At 41.3% G+C, this 21,034-nt stretch overlaps 1 protein-coding gene across 7 annotated transcripts in view; it reads left to right on the top strand.

The window, feature by feature from the left end:
• sulf2b (sulfatase 2b) overlaps window positions 1-21,034 on the top strand; it is a 292,990-nt gene that overhangs the window by 52,899 nt on the left and 219,057 nt on the right. For 4 of the 7 annotated variants that reach the window (XM_060937992.1, XM_060937993.1, XM_060937994.1 and 1 more), the window contains one exon: window positions 16,199-16,265. The exons of 1 other annotated variant lie outside the window; for it this stretch is intronic. The gene's annotated coding sequence lies outside the window, so the exon portion shown is untranslated. The remainder of the gene's footprint in view (window positions 1-16,198; window positions 16,266-21,034) is intronic. 2 more of the 7 variants (XM_060937995.1, XM_060937996.1) reach the window with 1 other exon arrangement.

Here is a 21,034-nt window from a genome sequence, read left to right on the forward strand (position 1 = left end):
GCGCCTCTCCCGTCAGAAGGGGGAGGAGGCGCGCCGCGCGCTGCTCCATCGGCCACCCCGAGGCTTCTGCGACCTGCTCGAACAACGTGATGAAAGCCTCGGGGTCGTCCTGCGGGCCCATCTTAGTTAAGGTGAGGGGAGACGGGCCCGCGGCCGGGGCGCTGGTGGACCCCGCCGACACGAGGAGACGCCGGAACGCCTCTCGATCTTCCTGCTGAGCCAGCACCAGGGCTTCGAAGCGGCGCTCCTGCTCCTTCCGGAGCGTGACGAGTGCCTGGTGCTGGCTCTGCTGAGCCGTGGCGAGGGCGTGGACCAAGTCCGCGAACGGGGAGGATTCCATGGGGCTGCAGGACTGATGCTCCACCTTCCCGGGTTTCAGCACCACTGTAGTGCGAATAGCGTGTGGGTGGAGCACAGAGGACGGCAGGACAGAGATCAAGGTTTTTCCAGATGGCTTTATTGCCGAACTTTTCAGTCTAGCAATCTTTACACTAAGCAGGCAGAGACACACACACACTGTCGGCTCTGCCGGGGAAGAAACTCCTTTCCGCTCTCCCTTTCCCTCCTTAAGTAGGGCGGTTTACTGGGGAGAACACACAAAACACAGGTTAATGACACTCAGGTGAAGCGATTCTGCCACTTACCTTCCCCAACTCCGCCCTCCTGTCACAGACCGGCGCTTGACCACGCCCCCGCTGCCACAAAATTATATAAAAATGCTTTTCAAAATGTTCACACACAATAAGAAAATTAAGTTATATAAAACTATGCACACTAATAAAACTAATTTGTACACACAGAAGGCACGATTTCCTCGCATAGTCGTAGCCATCTTCTTCTTGTTGTTGTGTGTTTGTTCCTGAGTGCTTCACGCCGGGTAGAAGAAGGGGTTTATGCGCATGCATCCTACTTCTTCTATTGTTCTGGTGTCTCCGATGGGACCGTCTTACAGCGCACGTAGAGGTGTGGCATGTGTATTGCATCGTTTTCAGCAAGCGTTGCGTTGCCATATGTACCTGATATTTTACTGATCCGTTGCCCATGTGGACGCGATATTTTTTTTTATAAAATCTCGTTGCCATTGTCGTGTGGATGTAGCCTTAGTCTGTAAGATGTAGGGCCTTGGGATTTCCATGATGAAGAGAACATGAATGAGATTAAGTGAGACATAAAAATGTGATTTTATATGTAAATATGTACATGTGTGGAATTTGGACATTTGCAAGAGATTGTAAAATTTCTAACCATATTAAAAACATACCTTTGTACAAGTTGTACAGATTTACCTATCTTTTAGCAAGCAAAAATTATACTGTGCTGTATCTGTGTTTGTATTTACACATATATACATTACAGCATACTGTATGGTGTCCAACACCTGCACGTTAACTTGTAGTTGCATGAGTAGTAACAGCAATATGCTTGCTTAAAGCAGGCAATATGTCGAAGCAATTGGAATTAGGTACCTCAACAACATTAAGAAACCCATAATTCTTTCAGAACGCAACAATATCCCAGAGATTTTTATAGCCTTAAGTAATCCCTAAGTTTGCACAGTTGTCTTAATTAGCTCTGTTTGTTTGATTTCCACCATGATCTTCATCAACTCAGTTTGCTCAGTTAGTGCTATAGTCTTTGTGAAGTAATATTTTATTAAAGTAATAATGGGGAAAAAATTGAGTAGATGGCAATGGGAAAAATGAAAGCATAATTTGGATGGGTAAAATAAATAAATTAATTAATTAATTGCTGCTGTTAATAATGATGCAGACAGCATGGTGGCGCAGTGTTAGTATTGCCACCTCACAGCTCCAGAGTTCTGGGTTCAATCCTGAGATTAGGTTACTGTCTATGTGGAGTTTCTGGACAGGTTCTCTTCATGTCTATGCAGGTTTCCTCTGGGTTCTTGGTTTTCTTCCACCTCCCAGAAACGAGCTGATGGATTGGCTATGTTAAATTGCTTATAGAATGGGACTGAATCGGTAAACATGTATACATGGTGCCCTGCGCTGGAATGATGTCCCATCAGAGTGAATTCTCCACCTCATACAATCCTGTTAATAAGTTTGGCTCCAGATCCACCACAACCCTGACCAGGATAAAGCAGTTACTCATCTCATCTCATCTCATCTCATCTCGTTATCTCTAGCCGCTTTATCCTGTTCTACAGGGTCGCAGGCAAGCTGGAACCTATCCCAGCTGACTACGGGCGAAAGGCGGGGAACACCCTGGACAAGTCGCCAGGTCATCACAGGGCTGACACATAGACACAGACAACCATTCTCACACTCATTCACACCTACGGTCAATTTAGAGTCGCCAGTTAACCTAACCTGCATGTCTTTGGACTGTGGGGGAAACCGGAGCACCCGGAGGAAACCCACGCGGACACGGGGAGAACATGCAAACTCCGCACAGAAAGGCCCTCGCCGGCCATGGGGCTCGAACCTGGACCTTCTTGCTGTGAGGCGACAGTGCCAACCACTACACCACCGTGCCGCCAAAGCAGTTACTTAAGATGAAATAATAATAATAATCATAATAATAATACACTGATTGATAGCCTTCAGTTGTGAGAAAGTGACAATTACATTTGTTCACACAACCATAACAATACACTGTCATGTGTCACAAATAGAATATACAAGATTTATGAACATGCATTTACAGTAATTCTCACTGTTTTCTCATGCCAGTTTCTCAGATGCACAGAATGCCAAACACTTTATCCCATATTCTCCTACCAAGTCTTTGTCCCACGTGTCTTCCTTCCTCCGCCATATCACACAGTTAGAACCCATGAGTCATGTAAAGAGAGTACTGATGGCAGGCCAGCAAGTCATCAGTGTTTTTTGTGCAGTCTGAATACATGTGAGACAAATTAATAGCATTGAAATCCAAATGAAAAAAGGCAAAGAAACGTTTGTCGGCTCTATCTTCCTCACCTCATATCTTTCAAATCTTCCACGTTATATTATCCTTGCCTTGGACTTTTTGCTTTCAACAATAACCCAATCTTTCTCTCTAGCTTTTCTTCCTGCACATAGAGGCTGAGTTCATGAGGCATCTTTGCATCCTTTAAAAAATCAAGCACTGTAGATGTCATTCACACACCAATCACATCTAACAAAAAAAAAAAAAAAAAAGAGGACAGAAGAAAAGACTGGGGGAATATCGTTAATTTTTTTGTCAGCATCCCTAATGTTTGCTCTCTATTTACTTATTCATTTTTAAGTTCATTTAATACAGAATTTAACTTGACATTTCATTATATTGAGTGTGCACAACCGGTGTGGAGAGAGAGTGTGTGTGTGTGTGTGTGTGTGTGTGTGTGTGTGTGTGTGTGTGTGTGTGTGTGTGTGTGTAATAAAAAAGAGAAATGCTTTTTAAATGACATTCTGGGCAGATCCTCTGACATCCCTGCTTATGGTCTGTGAAAATAAATAAACACCTCTCTCTCTCTCTCTCTCTCTCTCTCTCTCTCTCTCTCCTCCCCCCACACACAAACAAATGCAATGCACGCACTAATCTGTAGTCTAATGAGTTTCGGTTTGATTCACATTCTTACTTTTGCCTTGAAGCTGGCACATTGCTTCAAATAAACAAACATGTATTAGTTAGGCATTTCAGCTAATTCCTCAATTCTGCTTTATACAAACATGGGGTAATGTGCATTAAAAACTGCTTTGCATAATTTTGAGATGGAAACAACATTAATCTAGAGTAACTACTGTAGATTATAGTTATGATAAGACATCAAATAATGGTGTCTTTGGTGTAAGAAACATGCACACGGAAAAGCTGTAATAATCTTGTTCTCATGAGCGATGTTCCTCTGGAGTGCTAGGCTTGTTTGTGTGAGTTCCTTGTTGTTGTGGGACCTGTCTTTGGTGCAGGAGGATTTTTTTTTTTTTTTTTTAAAGGAACAGGGTTAGGAACAGGAGGCTGGAGTGAAGGTGCTCTTTCTGGTAGCACAACAGATAAAAGTCCTGGATAGACACTGGAGACATCATTAGTGGACCAGGAAGGTTTCTAGCTATGGGCTAACTTCTGTGAACAAGGGGAAATCACTAGAAATCCTCAAGAGCAAAATCTCCCAAGTAGTATTACATAGCAACTTCAAATCCACAGAGAGATCTCAGGTTCGCTGTATTATCCACTCACTTTCTTTACTGACAGTGTTCAGATACTGTTGTACTCACTGATATACAGTATAGATGGTGCATTGCAGCTTACGTTGAATGGTGCACACTTGAATTTGTAATAAACATTTCATCCCTGCACAGCTTTCCCCAGTCGTTGTTGCTGTCCTGGATTTAAACGGGTATTTCTATTCTGCAGGTTTAATAAGCCTGATTCAGACAGTTTTCACGCCACCGAGAAAAAAGAAGCTTCTCTTGGTTACTAAACTGAATATATGCCCTGAGCTACAAGATGATAAGTATTTCAGGACTCTACAAAGAAGAATGAGGTCAACAACAAGCCGCAGTGATGCTAATTGCATTGAAATATGTAGTAATGTTCCTGAATATGTAGTAATGTTCCTGAATATAATTTTTCATGAGCCATTGAAATCAAAATGCAAAGCATTCACAGAAGTCAGAGGTGATTAACATGTGCCTCTTTTTAGTTTCTTCATATCAATTATAAAAATGTATTTTGGCAAAGTTTAGTTAATTGGTTGTGGAATTCGTTGCGCATTAAAGTGAGCAGAGTAGCAGTTAATTCAATGCCACTAGGGATACTAATTAGACTAGACAGACTAATTTTGATCAGATTCCCTGGTTAATTAGTTCAAAATATATATTTCGATGTGGTTATAGGAAAACAGAACCGAAGCACAAAGTGATCTGTAGATCAACCAAATTATATTTATTGAAGTCCAGAATCTTTTACTATTTTCATATTGCTGCCAAATGCTACGCACGATTACCATAAATGCACCCTAATTTTTTTATTAAATATTTACACTTAGGACAATTGTATCTTTTGAACATTTTATCATATGTCACTAACATACAATATGTATGTGTAAAATGTAGTACCAGTCAAAAGTTTGGACACACCTACTCATTCATAGTTTTTCTGTATTTTGACTGTTTTCTATATTATAGAACAATAGTGAAGACATCAAAACCATGGAATAACATATGGAACATATAGGGAATTATGTGGTAAGCAAAGTGTTTAAAAACAAAATGTTTCATATTTGTGACCCTCCATCACAGAACCAGTCACATGAGTCAAATTTTCAAAATTGAGTTATTGTTTTTTTTTTTTCAAGAAAGGCTTCCCAGTGATGCCTAAATCAAGAAATTATAAACAATAAACCAATATACCCCTGAGGTATGAGCATTTGAAGTAATCAGATTTTACTTTTCACAAAAAGTCAGGAATGGAGAAATCTGCTTGTAAAGTTTAATACATAAACTTGTTAGCAACAAATATTTCAAAAAAAGATATTAAAATGAAATTTGGGGAACATATTTATTATGGCTTCACACATCTCATTTCATCTTATCATCTCTAGCCGCTTTATCCTTCTACAGGGTCGCAGGCAAGCTGGAGCCTATCCCAGCTGACTACGGGCGAAAGGCAGGGTACACCCTGGACAAGTCGCCAGGTCATCACAGGGCTGACACATAGACACAGACAACCATTCACACCTACGGTCAATTTAGAGTCGCCAGTTAACCTAACCTGCATGTCTTTGGACTGTGGGGGAAACCGGAGCACCCGGAGGAAACCCACGCGGACACGGGGAGAACATGCAAACTCCACACAGAAAGGCCCTCGCCGGCCACGGGGCTCGAACCCGGACCTTCTTGCTGTGAGGCGACAGCGCTAACCACTACACCACCGTGCTGCCCGGCTTCACACATGTACACACCAAATTTTTTCACTGTACCTTTTTAAGAATATGTTATTAACATACTTACAATATGTAATTTAAAAAAAAATTAGGATTTTCCCCCTTATATCCTCCATGTATCTCCTCCCATCTCCAGTCTACAGTTCAAAAGGTCCAAAATACTAAAGTTCCTAGAAAATGTCTGTAGTTTATGTGTAACAACAAAAGACCCCCCCCCCCCCCGCTTCAATCCTTCTGCCATAGCCATAGCCATACCCATAACAATGCTTGCTTCTGCAGTCACACACACATCCTTGCCCACATCCATTACCTTGACTCTGTCCTTGTCCTTTATCTACCTGCAACAGTATTGCTACATCCTCTGACCCATCTGGAGGCAGCACATCTAGTTTACGGCACATTATGTCCTTGTAGGGCTCAGGAACAAAGGCTCGGATGTGTTTGTACCTAGCTAGTGGAAATACAGGTGAGGGAAGTGTTACTGGATGACCACTTGGATAATTTCTTTGGGCACAAAAAGGTGACAGCATGGCGTTCAATCAGGCCTGATCTGGCATGTGCAGCTGGAAAAAAGAGGCGTTCACTGAGCTGTAGGAAAACAATACAACAAAAGATATTAGGCCTATCTCATTAAATTTAATCTAGTCTGTCATGTGTAGTCACTGTAGGCATTTAGCATGACAACCTATGCTTATCAATTTAAAAATAAAAGGGCATGAAAAAGAAAGACCTATCTGTGTCCTTACACATTAATTACATGTCAGTTCTTTGTCAAAATCTTGGAATTGAATCTGACTGAAAGTTTTAGCTTTAGTTTATTGTTGCTTACTTTTTATGTGCCTTCAGTGCTATGCATTGTCCACACAGTACGTATAAACATAATGATGTAATGTTAAGCTTCTGTAAGACTTGGAAATGTATACTCATACTGGTGAAATTTATGGTGGTTCCCATTGTGTTTATGATGCTCCTCACAATGACAACTTCCACAACACACTGCAGAAAGATCATAGTAACTGCCCACAAGACATAAATATGTGAATCACGATTACTTGGTCGACATCACTGCCACCAGGGGCTTACCAGGCAGCATTTTCCATGACAAACTCAAAGTCTGTCTTTTTTTGAGCCAAAGTCATCCTTGAATTGATTTTTGTTTGTATGGATATCAGTTATAATATCCTCTACCCAGGGTTGTGTAAAGAAGTTCTCAACTAAATTGCTGAAATTTTAATCATCATTGCAAATTAAGTTTAAGAGTTTTGTGATTTCTACAGCCATGGTTCATACAGGAACTATGCTATGCATGATCTATAAGAAGGCTTCTGATTGGCTGCACTGCTCCTTTCTAACAGGATTTGAATACCTCATCTCGATAAAAGCATGTTTTAATGGTCATACAGTATGAATTTCTGCAAAGATCTTTCAAAACATGAAATATAGACATTATACTCTAATATTATGCAAAGATCTAAAATTTGACTATTTTAGCCCACACAATGTATTTCCCCATTTATCTTAAAATTGTGGTTTGTGACTTCTGACTGGTTTTGTAAAGGAGGATCACATTTTAGATTCTTCAAAATAGCCAGCGTTTACCTTGATGACACTTTGCACACTTTTGGCATTATCTTAACCAGTTTCATGAGGTAGTCACCTGGAATGCTTTTCAATTAACAGGCGTGCTTCATCAAAAGTTAATTAGTGCAATTTCTTGCCTTCTTAATGTGTTTGAGATCAAACGGTAAATGGTAAATAATAAAAATACAGTAAATAGCCCTATTCCACGATTGTCATAATCCATATTATGTCAAGAACCGCCCAACTAAGTAAAGAGAAACAACATCCATCATTACTTTAAGACATCTCATCTCATCTCATTATCTCTAGCCGCTTTATCCTGTTCTACAGGGTCACAGGCAAGCTGGAGCCTATCCCAGCTGACTACGGGCGAAAGGCGGGGTACACCCTGGACAAGTCGCCAGGTCATCACAGGGCTGACACATAGACACAGACAACCATTCACACTCACATTCACACCTACGGTCAATTTAGAGTCACCAGTTAACCTAACCTGCATGTCTTTGGACTGTGGGGGAAACCGGAGCACCCGGAGGAAACCCACGCGGACACGGGGAGAACATGCAAACTCCACACAGAAAGGCCCTCGCCGTCCCCGGGGCTCGAACCCAGGACCTTCTTGCTGTGAGGCGACAGCGCTAACCACTACACCACCGTGCCGCCACTTTAAGACATAACGTGTCTTAATTAATAAAAATAAAGAAAACTCACTGAATTAAAAGGTGTGTCCAAAATTTTGACTGGTACTATATGTGACTAAAAACCAAAGGGAAAATTCCTTGCACTGGCATACCAGTGTAGTGGAAAGGGTAAGCTTACATTTCCTGGCACACCATTTCAAAGAGACAGGGGGTGTGTTTGAAAGCGTGTGTTCTTATTTGTGCTGTCACTTTCAGCTTTGAATGATATGTAAGGAATAAAACACAAAGGGGTGTGTTGTAGGAAAATAATCCACATCAAGGTGGTATGATATGGCCTAAAGTGAAGTGGAGTTATTGTTACCATCCGGAAGTAGAGCATTTTGCAATAAACTGCCTGAAGCATGTTATTCTGCTTGTAGTGTAAGAACCCACTGTGCATCATTCTTTACTTAAAGCAGGCAATAGTGCTGAATCCAGCTTCATACAGATAGCAGCTTGCAAAAGGAACCATCACTTTCAGTGCACGTAAATCCATAATAATCAATCATAATTGTAAATCCATCCATCTATCCATCCATTTTCATACTCCTTATCCACCAGGGAAGCTGGAGCCAATTCCAACTGACTTCGGGAGTGAGGCAGGGTATAGACCCTTCCCACTCACGTGACCTTCGTAAACGCGACCGCCATTTTGGACATGAAGTGGACTCTTAAGATCCTGACGTTGGTGAAACTTCTCAAGGCTGGTTTCTGCCTGTCGTTTTTGTGGAGACGTCAGATACTTGAACACACTGGGCACGTAGTCCGGAGATAAGGGGTTGTTGCTTTTCTTGCCTGCAATAACAACAGTAACAACACATTAGCAACGCCGTACAGAAATAACGGTTTATGGCACAGACCCTTTCGGTTCTCGCTCATCTAGCTGCTACAATGACTGCTTAGACTGCAACAATAATACCTAACACATATTTAAGTATCCGTCGTAAAGATGTGAAACTCGTCAAGTGACGAGTGTGTTCATTGATAAGCTAACACAATCTAAAAGTAGACATACCATCACACTGCCCTGGCGCTGTGTACAGTTTACCTTCTATGGTTTGTGCACTCACTATTTGCCATTACTTTCTCCAACCGTTGTTACAGATTACAGGGAACGGCCTGGATTTAAGAGACAAATACATGTTCCTCTTGTTTTGAACACTTATTTGTAGGACATTACCTCTGATCTGTCCTACAGTCTACCAACAGCAAAGGAACACAATGTTAGCTAATGTCGTTAGCTAATAGCTACTACAGAAGAACAAAGAGGTTACAATGGGTTATTTTAACCTATTTGGTTACACACTCGCCGCCACAAAATGTTAACAGCAATGTAAATCTTTTCTGGCTAATTTTATTCATCTTACCTCCAACAAAGTGGTCACTACACAAGCGTTGGTATGCCGAGGGCTGCCAATCTTTCCTGTTAATGGTCACTATCCATCTTCTCCGTCGGTCAGCATCTGTCGGGATCCGATAAAATGATAAATCTTGCCTTGTGTGTTGATGGTTACTACATCCAGGTGCACAACAATATAATGGCATGATGGAAGTCTTGCGGAAAGTAAAAACTTTCTTTGATGGCTATATTCCTTTCGATGCTTCGCCGTCGTTCCTCATTGTTGGCTGTGGTAGACTACTGGTAGTTCATGTCCAAAATGGCAGCCGCATTTGTCGTAACGTCACGTGGGATGGGTCAATACCCTGGATAGGTCACCAATCTATTACAGGGCTGACACATAGAGACAAACAACCATTCACACTCACATTAACACCAGTGGGTAATTTAGAGTAGCCAGTTGACCTAATCTGCATGTCTTTGGACTGTGGGGGAAACCAGAGCACCTGGAGGAAACCTTTGCAGGCACGGGGAGAACATGCAAACGCAGCACAGCGAGGTCCCAGTCAGCCACAAGGTTCAAATCCAGAACCTTCTTGCTGCGAGGCGACATGGCTGACCACTGCAGTCAGAGTCATTCAATGCTGTCAAGGCTTGTACAGCTTGTCAGGGTAGTTATGAAGAACTAAAATAGTAAATATGGTCTGAATTCAGACCCCTGCATCAGACCCCTGCAGCTTGCCTGGTCGACAACCTCCCTCATTCTTCCCATGTTACCCCTCTGCTTACCGACCTGCACTGGCTACCTATCACAGCTCGTATCAAATTTAAGACATTGGTGCTAGCTTACCAAGCTGTCAAGGGGCTAAGGCCTGCATAACTCCAGAGTCTGATCCACCCCTATACGCCAGCCAGATCCCTATGCCCCGCTACTACTGGTTGCCTGGCCCCTCCTCCTCTCCACTCCTGCCTAGCCCACTCAAGACTACTGTCTGTCCTGGCTCCCCATTGGTAGAATGACCTTCCCATTGAGGTCAGAGCTGCCGACTCCCTGACCACCTTCAAGCACAGACTGAAGATTCACCTTCAGGCTGCACCTCTCCCCTGCTTCCCTGCCCACTGTGTAACTGCGTATTGGTCTAGACCAACTCAGTCTGTGTACTGTGTAAACTGGGGTGAGCTGTTGGAGTTTTACTTTTTGCTATTTGGCGGCACGGTGGTGTAGTGGTTAGCACAGTTGCCTCACAGCAAGAAGGTTCCGGGTTCGAACCCAGTGGCCAGCGAGGGCCTTTCTGTGTGTAGTTTGCATGTTCTCCCCGTGTCTGCATGGGTTTCCTCCGGGTGCTCCGGTTTCCCCCACAATCCAAAGACATGCAGTTAGGTTGACATGGGGTGGCCTTGGGCTGAGGTGCCCTTGAGCAAGGTACCTGACCCCTGACTGCTCCCCAGGCGCTCTGGTGTGGCTGCCCACTGCTCTGAGTGTGTGCGTGTGTTCACTGCTTCAGATGGGTTAAATGCAGAGGATGAATTTCACTGTGCTTGAAGTGTGCATGTGACGAATAAAGGTTTCTTCTTTGTCAGCTCATTTGTATGGTTGGCTTGTTTTCCTTGGCTCTTTGCGGATTGTTGTTACTTCAACAGAATATTACACTAAATATTATTCTGCCACTTGTTCAGTTGGCACTAGAACTTTCTTGTCTCGAAGTTCAGCACTTCTTGTACCTGACTTTTGCACTTGCTGCACATCGCTTTGGATAAGAGTGTCTGCTAAATGCCATGTAACATAATGAATTGTTAAATGTGGTTTGTTCCAGTCAATTATTTTTTCCAATTTGCCAATTTCTACCCCAGATAGCTCTCCTCTATCACACGACAGCTACCAACAGGGAGGGCAAAGGTTATCACTTGCTACCTTCATGGCACGTGACCACATCTTTTCAAACTGCTGCTCATGCAATGTCAGGGCCGGCATAACACACTCTGAGGAAAGTGCTACTGCCCACTTCTGTATGCATATGGGGTTGCAGCCCCTAATTTGATGAATTTACAGCAGAATGTATGTGTATCACATCCTCAAATTAAAATGATAATGAATTTGGCATGTATAACACTGTCATCTAAAAGAATAGAAGGGATATTTCATAGAAGGTTGACATGAATAATTTTATTAATTTACAATCATCTAGCAAACATCTAGATATTATGATCATTTGGGGTTCCGCTCTTTTTCATGTACAGAGAAAATCACATACTACATCAGCCTGGTCACCTCACAAACTCTGACGTAAGCCTTTTATAAATCATCCTGCATTGCTTTGAAAAAGAACTATACAATGCTTATAAATGTGGTATGACATCCCAAAGTATATATATCCTTCAACTAAAGACTTATCAAAACTTTCAGTAAAGTCAGACATCTGAGAAAAAAAGACAATGTTCAATATGCTTTTTTATTAAGTGAAAGAATGTATTCCTTAATCAATCAATATGCAGCATGCATAAACTACTGTAGTTAGTAAAGACGATTAAAACATCCAACGCGTTGTATTTGTTCTTGTTGTCTGGGCTGTGGTGCTCTTACCTACTACATTATACATGTCATCGGTCAGAGAGTGGTGCAGGAAATGCGACACAGTGAGTGTGTTAGAAGAGCAGGAAATGAGAGGTGTGGATGGGAGGGATGCATTGATACTATAGCTGCGTGTCCAGACTCTGCCTGTGGTCATTGTTTTTGCTTTTGATTCAGGTTTCTGAGCAGGTAATTACTGTTGCTCAGTGTAATACATGCTGTTCTCAGGTAATGCTGAAGCAATGCCACATCAGGTTTTGTTTTCTCCTGCAGTGGGTAAGATTACAGTAAGGGGTAAAATGAGCAGATCCCCGAGCAGTGATTAAAAGCTATTGTATCTGTTACACATATTCCCTATAAGTGAATAGAGAGATCTGTGCAGTGAGTGATGAACGCTATAAGAGTCTTGTGCTCTGTGTAGGAACATCACTGTGATAAGTCTTTTTCACTGACCATTTCAGTGCTAAATTGTTCAAAATAATAAAATTTTGATCATAAATAATCAATGTTGTTTTGTGCAGTAATAATATACTATGTTCAAGCCAGCAGGCAGGCTTGTAGTACTCGAGTCCGACTCGTGCCCTAATTTTAAGGACTCGTGACTTGACTTGGACTTGAGCACTGATGACTCAGACTGGTGCATTAACTGCATTCGGACTCATAAATCGGAGACGAGGACTCACATTTTTTCCTTATTTTTTGTAACATGCCATAATAATTTGGCATAAGATGTTTATATCTACATTAATTTTTGTACTAATTTCGTGCAAGAGAATGCACATTCACCTGTTCATACAGTGGGGCAAAAAATATTTAGTCAGTCACCAATTGTGCAAGTTCTCCCACTTAAAAAGATGAGAGAGGCCTGTAATTTTCATCATAGCTTTTCCTCAACTATGAGAGACAAAATGAGAAAAAAAATCCTTTAGGGTTTAGTCCTGGGTAGGGCTGAATGATCTATCGTTTTCGACCGAAAATCGCGATCTCAGACAACACGATTTTGGGATTGTCAAAGCCGCGGTTTTTCTCAGTGCTCCTAAACTGACCCATGTTTTGTTTCGTCAATAAATTGTCCTCATTTTTTACACTACAGACAAAAAAATTACGTTCAGGAAAGCCTTGTGGCACTCTGTGTGAAAGAATTTTGTGAATATCTCCTTCCGTTTTCGTGTAAATCCCCGTTGTTTGGAGGGAGCACTGTGAGGAGAAACTGCGCTTTCTCTGTCTGTGTCTGAGCACGCGGGTGGGGGAGGGGCTGCTCGCTCTCTCTCACACACACAGGAGGGAGAGGCCCTGCAATAGCGACTGCTACAGCCACTGCATCACTCTTATATCCCACAGTGGAATTGTTGGCTCTAGTTATTTATAATGCTTATGTACATTCTTTTACAAAAGTGCAATATTTTGATGCTGCTGATCCATTGATCAACCTTTTTTTTATGTCTGATATGTTGTAGATGGGAAAAGTAAAAGAAGCAAAAGTTTACTTAAGAAAGATGGCTCTTTTTATTATTTTAAGTTATTATAACTTGTTCCTCAGGCACTCAATGTTAATAAACAGGCCTACATTTGAAATCTGTTGACCTCAGTTTTCATTCTTGCATTAGCTTTATGGAATTCATTGTATTAATTAATTTGCATTGAAACTTAATTTAAAGAAAAAAAATCGTGGTTGAAATCGAAATCGCAATATCTGCCAGAAAAATCGCAATTCAATTTTTTCTTAAAATCGTTCAGCCCTAGTCCTGGGTATGACTTTAAACTGCAACCGGTGGTGAGTCTCAGGTCCAGGGACTTGAGTATTGGGGAAAGTGGAGTTACCCCTTAATCACCATTGCTCCCAGGTCCGTTCTGACCCGAAGTGGTAGCACCTGCTTGGATTCCAGCTATGGGTTAAATAGTATATCACCAATAAGGCGCTGGCAGCAGGGCGCTTTTCGGTGCAGTGTGGCAGATGAACCCAACAGGGTCAATGGTACACCACCTGATGGCGTGTGGAAGAGCCACTCAAATGGCCAACGAATGGCATCACCTGGCAAGTCAGTTGTCACCGTGGGGCAACTTCCATACCTGTCAGGTCTGTGGCACTTTTGTGTACCACTTGGCATCAGGTCTGGAGGTCCAGAGAGACAACACGATGGGAGCATGGCATCGTTTGTCTTACCTTACTGTGCAAAGCACTTCATTAGGAGAGGAGCTCTGGTGTGGGCCTTGCGGCCCATCTCTGTTTCTGTGCACCCTAACGAAGCAGTCATCATCACTAGCAATGGACAGCTGACAATGAGAATTAGCAAGCAAGTAGTTAACCCTTTCACCACTGCGTAACTTTTTGCAGAGGGGGTTTCCCTAATATAATGAGACCAGAATAGTGGTCTGCATTGGTGAAAGGGTTAATAAACTCCACCTTTTCAATGTTTGTGCACATACATTTGGGTATCTGGAGTGCCTACCAATACAAAAACTCTGAAATAAGACAACGCAGTCAGTTTCTTATGGGCTGCCTCTTTCAGAAAATATGCTTCAACAAGATTCAGATTTGGCTCCTCTTTCTATGTCACAAGGGGAACTCATTGCAAATTATGCTGCCCCCTCATTTAAGTATCTCCACTCATGGCTTGAGAACTGCCTTTGCAAATGAATATTCATGAGGAAAGTGCTACCTGATTGTCCAGGGGTGATCAGTGGCTCATTATCATTTAAAGCAACAGGCACTCAAATGGGCCGTTTTGAACAGGGCTGTTTAGACAGGGTGAGAAGGGAGCTGTGGTGCTTTATCCTTGTGGTATTTTAACCAAAACATGTCACAGACATTTCATTAAGACCTCAGGGAACTGTGTAAACTTGTAGTAAAGGGGTATAATATGTCACCTTTAAAACAACAGTATAAATCTGAAATTATGGCTGTGATTCTTATATAACTACTTCTAGTAATACTGTTACCAATATGTAGTCATGTAAAAATAGTTTTGCATTCTGTTAAAAACAAAACAAAACAGTACATTACTGCAAACAAACGCTGGCAACCAGTGTATTTTTCAGTGTATAAGTGCTGTAAATGAGTGTGTAGAGGGGGAGTGTCAGTGTGCGTGTGTATGTGTTTCTGTGTAATTGATAGTGGTTTGTGGTTTTGTGATGGTGGTCTATGGGTGTGCAGATGCAAGTGCTGCAATTCTCACTCATAAACATTATACCCTCGAAACCCCTTTTTTTATCACATGCTGTATTTCCACTTAATTGTAAGCTCTTTTAACAAGACACTTGACATAAAATGTGACTGCCATTTTCAAGGACTTTACAGGATGAAGGTGAACAGATGTGCTACAGGACACACAAAAAACAAAAAAACACCCTCCCTCACTTATACTCACTCCAGCACTGTGGGTATGTTTAAGTACCATGTGTGAGTGCTTTAATCCACACTTTATCCAGTGCTCAGAAAATTGGAAATGTGTGTTATCTATAGTGAAATACCCTTCACCTGCCCAGCAGAGCTCTGCAATACATATTCATTGAGTTCATTAATTATATGTGCGGAACTTTATGTCACCTTGCTGAGGGAAAGATACTCTGTGAATCAGATTGAAGTAAGTGGACCTTGTCACCTTCTTCATGCATATTTAACTAAGACCTACTTCAGATACAGAGAGGAGACGCTCGCTCGGTCCCCGTTCTGTCTGCCATCAGAGAGTTTGAGAAAAATGCGTGTTACTTGTGTCTGCATGCAGGGCCTTTTCTCAGCCTGCCCTATGTGATTTATCCTTATAGGAAGCTCTTTGATGAGTCGTCTCTGATCTATTCTGTGTGGAAAGATACTTGAGTAAATTTGCAGGAAAATGAATGAGAGACAGAGAAGATCACACACACATTCATTTTATGTTGGTGAGGTTTGATTGGTGCTCTGGATGAAGGTCACTCAGTGATGTATGTTGCATTCCTAATGTATGTGCAGAGCTTTACATCAGCAACTCTGCTGACATTCATACGAAGAGATTAGATGCAGTTGTGTATGTTTACACACTTGCATGTCAGTTATACCAAAAGTAATGTCTCCATTGTTGTTGTTTAGGGATCAATAAGCAACATTATTGTATGGTTGTACTATGCATGCGTGTTGTGTTAATTCAGTCTCATTGCTGTTCTTTTCTTGTACAATTTAGCAGAGCTGCTTAAAGTGCCACGAGGCTGCACACAGGCCGCAGATAGACTGGTGTCCTTCTCCATCAAGTAAGCCAATTCCCTTCATACTTTAACAGGAGCTTTACCACCTTTACTCCTATTCCTATTTTTCCTTCAAGGAATATTCCAGTGTGGGATTTTTTTTCAGCTTAATCTTTATCTAATGCTGATGTAATGTGTTTGCAAATACCATGGACCAGAATTATAATTTAACACTGTGTTGAGGAAAGAACACAGGATCAGTTCAGATCAGTGGTCTTCAACCTGTCGATCGTGATCTATGGTTGACCGTTGAGGCAATTTTTAGTAGATTGCAACCATCCATTTACTGTCAATGACTGCAACACATTTTAAAATTAAAAAAAGTGCAGTGGTAAAATATTTGCTGGTTGGCTTGATATTAAATATAATACAAATGTAATTGGTGATGTACAACTCTACTGGCAGGGAGTAGCCCAAGAAACACATCTTCTGGCCAATTACAGTTGTGAAATGAGGTTACTTTTGCAGATAACTGTTTCCGGCTACATCACCTCAACCTGCTGTGAAGCTATGCATGCAGCTAACATTAACTCTACTCTTGGGTTTCAGTCACATGACTTTTCTTAGCTATTTCGCTTCCGGTAAAACAGCTGGTGGTCTAGCAAACCAAAATGGCTGCCGTAGTGCAAACAACTAGCGATAACTTATCAGAGTATGCTTGTAATCTAGAAGCCACTGCTCGCTTTAGATATATTCAGAAGATTGCTATGTGCAGTGGAATCGACCCCTACAGTCTGGGAAAGAAGGATTTGTCATATGATCTCGAAAACGACCCTTCAGTCGGGTTCCGTGACATCTCGAACTACCTGGTGTTGCAGACATCCTTCTACACCGCAAAACAGATGAAAGTGTGGAAGAGTATGGAGGCTTACAACTTTTTTGTATGTGGCTGGGTAAAGGACCTCGGTATTAAGTCACTGCCGAATGAATCCTGTATTATTTTTGCCTGTTTAGGTAATTTTTTTTTAAGCTTTTCATTCACGTCTTTACAACGAAGCGCTGCAAGTTTAAGTGTAAATAAACAACAGTTGGCTTGATTCTCACTTGTGTTGGCTCTTATCTCTCAGGCAAATCATTCACAAAGATCATCAGAAACCCCTTTAAAGACCTGGATCTTAGTTAAACAAGATGGAGAAGTGATCACGGCGCACTGTAACTGTATGGCTGAATAAGAATTTTGTCGCAACCTTCATGCATATGGACTTTGTGAGGAGTAAACAAAGAAACAGCTGGGGACCTCGGTATTAAGTCACTGCCGAATGAATCCTGTATTATTTTTGCCTTATTTTTTGCCTTTGTATTATTTTATTTAATGCTTCATGACTAAAAAAGTACCATAAAATTATGACACAAAGCAAGAAACTTACTTACTTAGTCCTCTTCGTCACGGGTGGAACATAAGGCATCAACAAGGCATCTCCATTTGTTCCTGTCGTTTCCAGCATGTTGTGCCTCACCCCATGAGAGCCCCATCTCCTTCAGTTCGTGCATGATGGTACGCCTCCATGTGTTTTTCGGGCATCCTTGCTTCCTTTTTCCAGGTGGTGTCCAGAAAGCAAGAAAAGTACTTGGAAAACACTAAGGACACAGCTGAGAGGGATATACAAACCTTTCATGAAGTGATCACTGCAAACTCGAGCATGCTTCAACTCCGCTCCCTTCGATTTCAGCGAGATGTTCAAAGGCCACCTTTTCTCCATGTCTTTTTGTGAAATCCTGTGTTCATTCACCCTTTCTTATTAGTTCACGGGGAACCCTGAAGAAACTTTTATCAGTTACATGGTTTGATCAATTCGAACAACCTAAAACAACGCAAGCGGAAGGCATTTTTCATGCGAGCAATGCACCTTCATACAAACGCTTTGTCAGCTGAGCTTTGGTAGATCACTAGCTAAAGTTTTGAATAACTAATGAGGCAGATGTGACATCACGTAAAACCCATGAAATTACAGTTGTGAAATGAGGGTACTTTTGCAGATAACTGTTTCCAGCTACGTCACTGCAACCTGCTGTGAAGCTATGTAGGCAGCTAACATTAACTTTATATGTGCACTCCTAAATAAGCAAACTCTGTTCAGGAAACCATGGCTAAAAATATATCATTTCCATGCTGAATGGGAAAATTAATTTGCTTTTACACTGAGGAAAGAAAAAGACTGTCTGCTTGATATGTCACCAGGCTTTATTGTTGTTGAAAAGAGGTAATTAGGAGTGCCATTACGCCAGTTACCATCCAAAATTCAAGCATCTATTCCCACCCAAGTGTGAAATAAGAGAAAAGAATTCAAGAGTTAAGATTGGTTTTAAAAGCCCAGCAATTACTTTTCACAAAACCCACCAAGAGAGATTAAGCTGCTAGGCTTCATTCAGTGTTAGCCATCTCTGGGCCAAGCACAAGAAGCCCCTTAACCGAGGGTGAGCTTTGAAATGAAGTGATGACTGTCACCACTGACATATTATTTGTGGACTTAAAAGCAAAGAAGAAGGCACAAAAACACCAACTCACAGTGTGCTGCTGTAACTGTGTAACTCTGCATGTTGCATTAACATGTATTGATGGTATTAAGAGTTTAATTTCCTACTGATATTTCAACTGTATTAACGTGTCACTGTGATTCTTGAATCCTGTACTGGTAGATAAACTGCTTTACTTTTAGTAAAGTAAAGCGTAATTGCTTTTGGTGGGTGTTTTTGTTTCTTTTGGCAACATTTAGTGTGGTAGATCTTGGTTTAAATGTTGATTTCCAAATTGATCTTGTGCTCAGGAAGTTTGAAGGCCACGGGTTTAAAGAAAGCTCACTTACTCAACCTCCTCAGGCAGCTGAGCCTCTACTTCATTCTTGAGTATTCTGAGGAGGAAGGGGCAGAGCACTTTGTACAGACACTGAATGATCAGAATGGTCTCTTCTTCAACGAGGTCGACCTTTTCACCAGTCACAACAAATGATGCATGGTGCACAGAATCTAAGATGAAATGTTTAGTTTTCATTCATTTTATATGCCAGTGAGGGTTGCACGGGAAGCTAGAAACAATCCCAGCTGTCTTCAGCCAAGAGGCAGGGTACACCAAATCTATCGTAGGGCTAACACGGAGATGAATAGCCATTCACGCTCACATTCACACCTATGGGCAATTTAGAGCAGCCAGTTGACCTAATTCACATGTTGTTGGACAAAACCCACTCAGGCACAGGGAAACATGCAAACTCCACACAGAAAGCCCCCAGCAGGTTAGAACCCAGAACCTTCCTGCAGTGAGGTGACAGTGCTCACCACTGCACCACCATGCCATCCCATTAGATGTTTTGGGTGGAAGCCATGGCCTCATGGTTAGCGAAGCAGCTTTGAGACTAAAAGGTCACCAGTTCGAGTCCCTCAACCTGCAGGAATAGCTGAGGTGCTCTTGAGCAAGTCACCTACTCCCCAAGCCACTCTGGGTATGTTGTATATCACTCTGGATAACAGTGTCTGCTAAATGCCATTATTGTAATGTTTCAAATATGCAATTATACAGCACAAATATCAAACTAGAATTGTTGACTGCTTAGGATGTTGTACAGACATGAAAGAATGTATTACCAAGTATTACATAAATCTTCCAAAAAAAACCATAATGCTGCACTTTTTTTTGTGCACGCTCCAATCCAAAAATTCCTCTCTCTGAAAAATCAATCCCTTTTATGTAAGGATGAATGATGGTACTTTAATTTAAATACGTTTGACTGAAGAATTCATGGAAACATTTACCAAACGTGTGTGTTTCACATAAATATTTATTCACTGCCCCAAAAAATGTACTTAGGCTTCTATTACAACGAAAAATTAAATGTTTGTTTCCCACTTTAATGAGGAGGAGTTTAAAGGAGAACTGAAGGCAATTTTTTTATTACCAAAATTAAATTTATCTCATTTTATTAAATATAGGAATACATTTCTGACAGCTATTTTGTCACTGCTATAGCAAGTTATGAGTGTTTGAAATATGCTATGTAATATATCAGTCCGCATGTCAAAGCAATGGCCGTAAACGAGATTCATTGAGACCTGTGCGAGACATCATAGGACAGAAGTAAGACATACAGTGTAAATCAAAGTGACACACCCTGTGTCCAAAATCGCTCACTTGTTTACTACTCCCTATTCCCTATATAGAGGACTATATACTGTATAATGTACTCATACTTCCATATCTGAGCTACTGTGTGGAGATATGGGGTAACACCTACAAATCTAACCTGCAGCCGTTATGCACATTACAAAAAAGAGCAATAAGAATTGTCAATAATACGGGATATCTTGAGCATACAAACGCATTATTCGTAAAAGCACACACTCTGAAATTCACTGATCTGGTTAAACACAAGACTGCACAAATTATGTATAAAGCAAGACATAACCTTCTTCCGGGTGAGGTACAAAATATGTTTATGGAAAGGCAGGGTGGGTATAATCTGAGAGGGGAAATGAATTTTAAGAGAGTAAATGTTAGAACAACTATGAAAAGTATGTGCATAACAGTCTGTGGGGTGAAATTGTGGAATGGTCTGGAAAATGAACTCAAAAATAGCACCAACATAAAACTGTTTAAAAAATTATATAAAAACATGTTAATAAAAATATATGAGAATGAGGACAGGCAGACTATATAGGTGATGATGAAATTGAGAGTAAGTCTGTGACTGGTCTCCTTGTATTTAGTGTATAGTTATAGGTATGTGTATATGTATGTACTGTATATATGTATTGTATGTGTGTCTATATGCATAACATAAGTA

The sequence above is a fragment of the Neoarius graeffei genome, chromosome 13, assembly GCF_027579695.1.
Source record: "Neoarius graeffei isolate fNeoGra1 chromosome 13, fNeoGra1.pri, whole genome shotgun sequence".
In the NCBI taxonomy this organism is placed as follows: domain Eukaryota; kingdom Metazoa; phylum Chordata; class Actinopteri; order Siluriformes; family Ariidae; genus Neoarius; species Neoarius graeffei.